The sequence below is a fragment of the Rosa rugosa genome, chromosome 5 (assembly GCF_958449725.1).
Source record: "Rosa rugosa chromosome 5, drRosRugo1.1, whole genome shotgun sequence".
Lineage (NCBI taxonomy): Eukaryota > Viridiplantae > Streptophyta > Magnoliopsida > Rosales > Rosaceae > Rosa > Rosa rugosa.
In genome coordinates this window covers 53,760,525-53,769,839 of record NC_084824.1, presented here as the reverse complement: position 1 = coordinate 53,769,839, position 9,315 = coordinate 53,760,525, and the positions used below count along the sequence as shown (strand labels likewise).

The following is a 9,315-nucleotide window of genomic DNA, read 5'->3' as shown; positions in this document are numbered from 1 at the left end:
TTGTCGTTTCAGTACTTTTAGGTGGCCCTAAAAGTTGACTTTTTATTCGGGTCAAAATTTGAGAAAATGTTCTTCATGAAAGTTGTAGAGGACGTTAAACCGAGCGCGTGCATATGTAGTACGTAAAAATCGGAGCTCGTATGCAAAAGTTATAAGCGAAATAGTAAAGTTACTGTTCATTGGTAGTTAGTATATATTTGAATTTTTTTTTACTATGGCCGGTAACTCTTTTCTCTCTCCCCCTTTCCCCCCGTTTTCTTCTTCCTCTCCCCGAGCTGTCGCTCTCTCTTTCTCTCCTCTGCAACTCCGGTTGCTTTCTCTTTCCGGCCACCAAAAAGCGTGAAACCGGTGGCTACGGACTCGTCTCGACTTCCTCTTGGCGCTGGCGGTGGTGGCTCACGGCGGCTTGGCCAGAAAACGACGCATCAAGCCTTAGAAGTTTACTGTAGCAGTTTGAGTCAACGCCGATTTCTTCCTATTCCGGCCACCTCCGACGACGAACCATAATCATTTGGAAGCGGCTTGCGATGTAGATGATGCTCCCCAAATCTTTTGCAACGATTTGCAGTGTAGAGGAAGAATCGACGATTGGAAGATTACGGTCACTATTCACAGTTTGAGTTCAAGCTTCTCCTTAATTGTTGAGGTACTTCCGCTCATTTTCTAACTTAGTTACAGTTGAAAGAATTATTGGGTCCGTTGAGTAGGTGCTGCTACCAAAGTTTGGTGGCCATCGGAGCTGGTGGCGGTGGCGGCGGCGCCGCCACTGTGGGTGGCGGTAGCGGCGGCTAGGGTAGCTTTTTAATTTCAATTTCTGGCTAGTTGAATTCTATAATTATCATAGAGATTGTATGTGAAGTTTGGTAATTTTTGGAGGAGGTTGGAATTATTTGTGAATTTCCGAAGTTTGAAGTTTTGTGATTGAATTGTGGGAAATCCGGCCGTCGGATTTCCTTCGTTTTCGTTGTGGGATATATAAATTGAGGAATTGGTGTTGTGGAAGAGATTTGGGTTGAATTTGAGAAGTAATGGAGATAGGGATTTTCGGGTTTCGTTTAGGTTCGTAATTATTTTATCGGATTGTCGTTTACGGAAATATAATTGTGTACAGGGCAATGCCGCGAGCTACGGTTAAATGAAGGAACTCGTTTGCGTGGTCGCCCAATAGTACTGTGAGTGGACTTTTGTTTTAAATAATGATGCATGCGTTTATTTTCTTGAATTAATGCTTTACCTAATTAATATATTACTTTCGAGCATACGAATGGATTTCGGAAATTTATTTCGGTTTATCTCGTGGTTTTGCTTTCAATAATGATTTTCTGAGATTGATTATGAATTATCTCGGTTATGACTTTTGGATATTAATTTTGTTATGCTTGGATTCGAAATTATGATTTATGTTGTTTTTCAATAAAGTATTTTCCAGGGTATTTTCCAGAATGGAATATTAGTTCATTATTGAACTTCCTTGCTTATTCATCATTGACCCGAGAATATTTTGGCGTGTGGGACACGCCATTGATTTATTGTTATTTCTTGTTTATTTATCGACTTTCGGTTTTGGCATTGGGAATGCCTTGATGATGATCTTGGAATTGGTTTTGTTTCGATTTATGGAGACTATGTTTTATTATTATTCTCTCCTATTTGTTTTGAATTTGAGTTTATCTTGGCGTGTGGGACACGTCGTTGGAAATTCTTTTACGAGAGATGGGGGAAGCCTTATGTATTTTGGATTTACTGGATTTTCGGTTATGTTTCCCTGTGCCATACTGAGGGGTGATTTTATCATGCTAGCATTGATTTTCCGCCTTTGTGGCGCGGTGATGGGATCACCGTAGCCCTTCCGCCTTTGTGGCGCAGGTTACTGTCTCTGTGACAGTAATTCTGTAGCCCAGTATCCTATCGCTACACTTAGTGGCGTAAGGGTATATTACGGGAGTTATGGGAGTTCTTTAGCCTGGGAGGCTATCACCCAACCAAGCCTGAGTGGCTTATTCGTATGGCTATCATCTTCCCCTACTTGTACTATTTTTGACTAGCGGGGACTAGTCTGAGTTTCCTTAACCAGCGGGGCTGGACTTATATTTTCGAGTATTGAAATTTCAATCTTTTACTCTGTTGTTGTGACTAGCGGGGCTAGTCGGTTTTCTGGAGTTCAACGTTTTTCAGATTATTTTCTTAAGTGTTTTATAAAGGTTGCATGCATCCGGATTTTATATATATATCGAAAAATGTGGGAAAGTATGAAATACATTTGGTTTTAGTTTGTTTATTTTTGTCCACTCACGCTAACGTGTTTTTTTAATACTTTTCCCCTGGGCCCTTCGGTTTCAAATGCCCAGTTTGCAGGCGAAATTAGTTTAGGTCGGGCGTACATGGAGTCGAGGCATAGCCAACAGCATTGCTTCCGCTTACTCATTCTATTTCTGTTTTCTTTGTTACTTAGTGGATTAGTATTGCTCTGATAACCTATGGGATTAATATTGTTTTTGGGTTGAGACTGATATTTGTGAAATTGGAGTTGTGATTTGGGGAGCAGATGGCTCCAGAAGATTAAGGATGGATGATTTAGAAGTGTAAATGTTTTCCTGCAGGTTTTGGGTAGCCTACTTTTAGGGGAAGTTCCGCCAAATTTTTGGTAGAATCTCTTCTAAAGTGGGCCCCGCAGGGCCACTTCGGATTTCAGGGTGAAATCTGGGGCGGGTCCTGTCAGTTGGTATCAGAGCATTAGGTTGTTAGGTTCTGTAGACTCGTTTCTATTCTGTTACCTTATATGCTTGGTGTTGCCCAGTTCCTCTCGAGTGATGGCCCGACTGCAGCGGTTCCCCATCGTGTACTCTTCGGTGCTGTGGTATCCATCAAGTGTGTAAGGTACAAAGCTAGTTGGTTTTCTTCTGGTGCTATGCCTCTTGTACGCCGACCTCTTAGGGATTCCGCTGCGTATTGGTCTCCTTACATATGCACCTTTCCCTGGTATTGGTAGAGTAAGGCTACTCTACAGATTCGAGTTGTGCTATGAAATGTGATTCGAGGAAATGTTATGGTTATCCCTTCCTCGATGCCGACAAGTTGTTGGGGCATGGTTAAGGTGCGAGACCGGAGTTTTATTTTGTACTTTATTGGTAGAGATGAACGACCATTGTTTTGGGCTGTCTCTGAGTATTATAACTGTTTTAGAACCTGGTTTTGGAGAATTGAAATTAGTAATAATGATGGTTCTAACCTTGAATTGAGTTTTGGAGAATGTGTTACTTGATACGATCGACTCTGTGAGCGGCATGAGGAATATTACTGGAATTCGATGGAGATTCTTTGTGAATCTCATTGTTGGAAATCATTTATAGAGAATCCACATTGGAATGTATCTCAACTGGACACCTTCTGTCGGCATCATTACGCATCACTCTCCGGTAGACAACAGAGAAAATTGAAGAGATGTCCTGGGTTGTTATGTCTAGAGGCTGTGTTTTCAAGTGGCTATGGTCACTGATGTTGGTAAGTGGGAAGACATAACAGTAAATGAGAATTTTAAATAGAATGAAATTTTTTTTTAAAAAAAAAAAAATTGTCGATTTGGGTCGTTGACCTAACCAGGGTGTATGAGCATAGTTTTGCTCGGAATAAAAGAAATTGACTTTAGATACCACAACTTATAGTTTTGTCTACCTGAGTCTTGGATGGTATCGAGTAGGGAGATGAACATGAGTGGGTTTTTATAGTTATGTGTTTGAAGTTCTAGAGATTGGTAGAATGCTTAAGGTTTTATAATAGAGTTACTGTTTTGGTCGGTAAATAATTGGGAGAGTTGGAATCAACTCTTCGTACGTGATATTATGCAAATGGGTGTCCTTGGTTATCCGCTTTTGAGTGAAACAGTTACACATAAGTTTGGGGAATAGCGGTAATGACCTTGTTGGGTGTCCATAGAAGTTCGAACGGAATTACTATGTGATATGGAATTTGATTCGAGTTTTGAATTATGGAGCCTTGAAGGTTGAATTGTGATAGGCTCTTGGTGGAAGTTTTACCTGACGGATGGGTTGTGATATGATATTAGCGGTTGGTGGAATAACTTTAAGGAAATAAGTTTTCAGTTAGTTCCGGAAATATTTTAAGTCAAGGTTTGACCAAGACTCTTGTTATTTTGGGTGGAAGGTATTGTAGCATACTTTAAGTGATGTACTTTAGTGTTGATTACTTTGAGGAAATTGGATCATTATTGTGGTGGGACCACATTCGGATCCGGATATCGCTTGGTGTGCTACAAGATGTTGGACGGGTGTCCTATGATATATATAAATGATTGTTCAGGAAAGATCTTGTGAATTGTGTTAGCTACCTTGGGGGATTGATTATTGCTTGAATCGAATATACGTAATGGATTCCTTGGGAGGAATTGAGCGAACTTTGCCACCGTGGTGACCTTTAATTGGAAATGTATAGGAAGTTGTTGGTATGAATGAAATCCGGTCACCACTTATCTAAAGGTAAGACGACTTGAACAGGAAGTAGGAGTTGAGTGGGAATAAATTGATTGGGCTTATGTTCTATCAAGGGTTCAATAGATATTTAAGTACTAATTGTTGAACTACTATGATTGAGTTATGTTATTGGATTAATTCTTGGTGAGAAGATTTGGAAAGTTTTTGGTACAATTTTGGTTAGCACAGGAAAGTCATAGGGATTCTTGTTGTAGCTGAAATTTTATAAGTTAAGCGTCGATCGAGAAGCGGATTTGTGGCTATCTTATCCTCTTTTCGGTAAGGACCGTCGTCCTTTATCAGCATTGGCCTTAAGTTAAATAAGGAGAGTTGACTATATTCTAGTCCTTGCAAGTTCAACGTTGTTTGACATGACTGATTTTTGGTGATTCTTGTAACATCAGATAATGAACTTCTTTGATATCTCATTTTCTTGTCTTGAGAATTAGATTTTTGTTTCTGTGGTACGCAAAGTGTTATTTGTTTAATTAATTGACTTTGAGCTTTTCCATTTGGCCTATTATTCGACTTTCTCTCCAGGTTGTTTGAGCAAAAGAGTTTTTGCAAATTTTTGCTTAGTAGTGGATAAGACTTTTTGGTAATGCTTGAGGGTATATTTATACTTTAGAACTGTTGTGTCAACAAGGGATGCTGTGAATTTTGTGAGGATTGTTGCCTCTGACCAGATTCCAGCTTGAGGATTTTTCTTTTCAAATGTTGAATTTCTTTCCTGCTGGTCAGATTTTGGATCAGATTTGGAACAATTTCTAGTGTTGTTTGATGCATCATAGTCCATTAGAGGTATGTGTCCATTAGAGGATTTGACACATACAGAATTTAGAACTTTTCTATAATGTCATACCTGTAGTAGAATTGTTATGAGGTGATGTCGGACAGATGGTTGGAAATGTTCTACTTGGGACTGGTGGAGCAGTTATGAGAGAGAGTTTTTCTAATTATCTAAGGAAGTTATTTTATTTGAGTTTGATCAGAATTCCAATCAAGTATTTAATAATTACGGATAGTGGTGTTTTCGGTTGTGAGAATTACATTGGTATATGGATTAAGAATATCAATTGGGGCAACAGAGATCAACGAGAACGACATGGATTCAACCAGATTTTAGATCTATGACTATTAAAGAAGTGTAGCTTCGGCTAAAAACAACTTGAGTGGGATGCATCTTCTTCCGGATATGATTCGTTGATCAGCTGGAGTAGAGTTAGTAGTTATAATTCTTGCTTGCACTGGATTTTTGAGGATGTGGTACATGACATGGTAGTTAAGCGAGTACTAACTTGTAAGAATTATTAGCAGTTTTGAGCGGAGGCATTTGTAAATAGTAAATTTCTTGTGACACATTTGATTTAGAAAAGTTTTTCCACATTATCGTATTTATAAAAGTTTTTGAGTGAGGTGTTATATGTGTGGCCAGTAAGGTAGCTATCAAATGAGTTTTCTTAGTCGGCTCGGAACGTCATCTCAAGGCTGGACTAATGATTTTAGTCAGATATCAGAGTAGCGCAGTGGAAGTGTAGTGGCCCCATAATCTACTTGATTAAGAACTTATAGGTTCGTTTGAGGTCGACCTTTGTATGTTTGACAACTATGGGACCTTTACGTGAACGACATTCGATTAGGAACTTAAGCACAAACAAGGAAGTGCTGTCTTGTGGTAGCTAAGGAAGTGATGTCTTTTGGAATTGTTGATTAGCAGTGACCATCTTGTGGCATGGTTATCACAATGTTGTTGGTAAATGGGTTGGATTTTCACTAAGCGACTTTTGTGAGAAGGTTATGAATGCTATAATTTTAACAGGGTGATTTATGACGTTAATACCATGTGTTATCTGAGCTAACCATGGAAATGAATTTTCTTTTACACCGGAATTCATGTACTTGCGAGTTTATGGTGCTACATGGTTTAACAAGACAAGTGAATCGATTTTGGACGTTGATAATTTTGGATTATAGGCATGTCTTCATTGCTTTTGTAGTGGGGATCATAAGAGTTTCTGTGGTTGTTGATTTGAGGTTGCGAAAAGGAAAGCTTAATCTAAGTTAGAGTGGGTAAGTTTTGAGATTGTGGTATTTTGAATCAATTGGTGTGTTCTTTCTTTCTAACCAGCATGAAATTTCGAGGGCGAAATTTTTATATGGAGGGGAGAATGTAACATCCCGTATCTTGATTCACCGGTTTACTAATCATTAGGACGGTAAACGACATTTACTATCACTTTTATTGTCGTTTCAGTACTTTTAGGTGGCCCTAAAAGTTGACTTTTTATTCGGGTCAAAATTTGAGAAAATGTTCTTCATGAAAGTTGTAGAGGACGTTAAACCGAGCGCGTGCATATGTAGTACGTAAAAATCGGAGCTCGTATGCAAAAGTTATAAGCGAAATAGTAAAGTTACTGTTCATTGGTAGTTAGTATATATTTGAATTTTTTTTACTATGGCCGGTAACTCTTTTCTCTCTCCCCCTTTCCCCCCGTTTTCTTCTTCCTCTCCCCGAGCTGTCGCTCTCTCTTTCTCTCCTCTGCAACTCCGGTTGCTTTCTCTTTCCGGCCACCAAAAAGCGTGAAACCGGTGGCTACGGACTCGTCTCGACTTCCTCTTGGCGCTGGCGGTGGTGGCTCACGGCGGCTTGGCCAGAAAACGACGCATCAAGCCTTAGAAGTTTACTGTAGCAGTTTGAGTCAACGCCGATTTCTTCCTATTCCGGCCACCTCCGACGACGAACCATAATCATTTGGAAGCGGCTTGCGATGTAGATGATGCTCCCCAAATCTTTTGCAACGATTTGCAGTGTAGAGGAAGAATCGACGATTGGAAGATTACGGTCACTATTCACAGTTTGAGTTCAAGCTTCTCCTTAATTGTTGAGGTACTTCCGCTCATTTTCTAACTTAGTTACAGTTGAAAGAATTATTGGGTCCGTTGAGTAGGTGCTGCTACCAAAGTTTGGTGGCCATCGGAGCTGGTGGCGGTGGCGGCGGCGCCGCCACTGTGGGTGGCGGTAGCGGCGGCTAGGGTAGCTTTTTAATTTCAATTTCTGGCTAGTTGAATTCTATAATTATCATAGAGATTGTATGTGAAGTTTGGTAATTTTTGGAGGAGGTTGGAATTATTTGTGAATTTCCGAAGTTTGAAGTTTTGTGATTGAATTGTGGGAAATCCGGCCGTCGGATTTCCTTCGTTTTCGTTGTGGGATATATAAATTGAGGAATTGGTGTTGTGGAAGAGATTTGGGTTGAATTTGAGAAGTAATGGAGATAGGGATTTTCGGGTTTCGTTTAGGTTCGTAATTATTTTATCGGATTGTCGTTTACGGAAATATAATTGTGTACAGGGCAATGCCGCGAGCTACGGTTAAATGAAGGAACTCGTTTGCGTGGTCGCCCAATAGTACTGTGAGTGGACTTTTGTTTTAAATAATGATGCATGCGTTTATTTTCTTGAATTAATGCTTTACCTAATTAATATATTACTTTCGAGCATACGAATGGATTTCGGAAATTTATTTCGGTTTATCTCGTGGTTTTGCTTTCAATAATGATTTTCTGAGATTGATTATGAATTATCTCGGTTATGACTTTTGGATATTAATTTTGTTATGCTTGGATTCGAAATTATGATTTATGTTGTTTTTCAATAAAGTATTTTCCAGGGTATTTTCCAGAATGGAATATTAGTTCATTATTGAACTTCCTTGCTTATTCATCATTGACCCGAGAATATTTTGGCGTGTGGGACACGCCATTGATTTATTGTTATTTCTTGTTTATTTATCGACTTTCGGTTTTGGCATTGGGAATGCCTTGATGATGATCTTGGAATTGGTTTTGTTTCGATTTATGGAGACTATGTTTTATTATTATTCTCTCCTATTTGTTTTGAATTTGAGTTTATCTTGGCGTGTGGGACACGTCGTTGGAAATTCTTTTACGAGAGATGGGGGAAGCCTTATGTATTTTGGATTTACTGGATTTTCGGTTATGTTTCCCTGTGCCATACTGAGGGGTGATTTTATCATGCTAGCATTGATTTTCCGCCTTTGTGGCGCGGTGATGGGATCACCGTAGCCCTTCCGCCTTTGTGGCGCAGGTTACTGTCTCTGTGACAGTAATTCTGTAGCCCAGTATCCTATCGCTACACTTAGTGGCGTAAGGGTATATTACGGGAGTTATGGGAGTTCTTTAGCCTGGGAGGCTATCACCCAACCAAGCCTGAGTGGCTTATTCGTATGGCTATCATCTTCCCCTACTTGTACTATTTTTGACTAGCGGGGACTAGTCTGAGTTTCCTTAACCAGCGGGGCTGGACTTATATTTTCGAGTATTGAAATTTCAATCTTTTACTCTGTTGTTGTGACTAGCGGGGCTAGTCGGTTTTCTGGAGTTCAACGTTTTTCAGATTATTTTCTTAAGTGTTTTATAAAGGTTGCATGCATCCGGATTTTATATATATATCGAAAAATGTGGGAAAGTATGAAATACATTTGGTTTTAGTTTGTTTATTTTTGTCCACTCACGCTAACGTGTTTTTTTAATACTTTTCCCCTGGGCCCTTCGGTTTCAAATGCCCAGTTTGCAGGCGAAATTAGTTTAGGTCGGGCGTACATGGAGTCGAGGCATAGCCAACAGCATTGCTTCCGCTTACTCATTCTATTTCTGTTTTCTTTGTTACTTAGTGGATTAGTATTGCTCTGATAACCTATGGGATTAATATTGTTTTTGGGTTGAGACTGATATTTGTGAAATTGGAGTTGTGATTTGGGGAGCAGATGGCTCCAGAAGATTAAGGATGGATGATTTAGAAGTGTAAA

At 39.6% G+C, this 9,315-nt stretch overlaps 2 long non-coding RNA genes across 2 annotated transcripts; both read left to right on the top strand.

The window, feature by feature from the left end:
- Positions 1 to 236: 236 nt before the first annotated feature.
- Positions 237 to 2,587, top strand: LOC133712986 (uncharacterized). The gene is made up of 3 exons (XR_009847689.1): positions 237 to 646; positions 1,112 to 1,172; positions 2,349 to 2,587. It is a non-coding gene; the product is annotated as an uncharacterized LOC133712986 (long non-coding RNA).
- A 4,374-nt stretch (positions 2,588 to 6,961) lies between these two features.
- On the top strand, positions 6,962 to 9,315 carry LOC133712990 (uncharacterized). Its single transcript, XR_009847692.1, has 3 exons — positions 6,962 to 7,374; positions 7,840 to 7,900; positions 9,077 to 9,315. It is a non-coding gene; the product is annotated as an uncharacterized LOC133712990 (long non-coding RNA).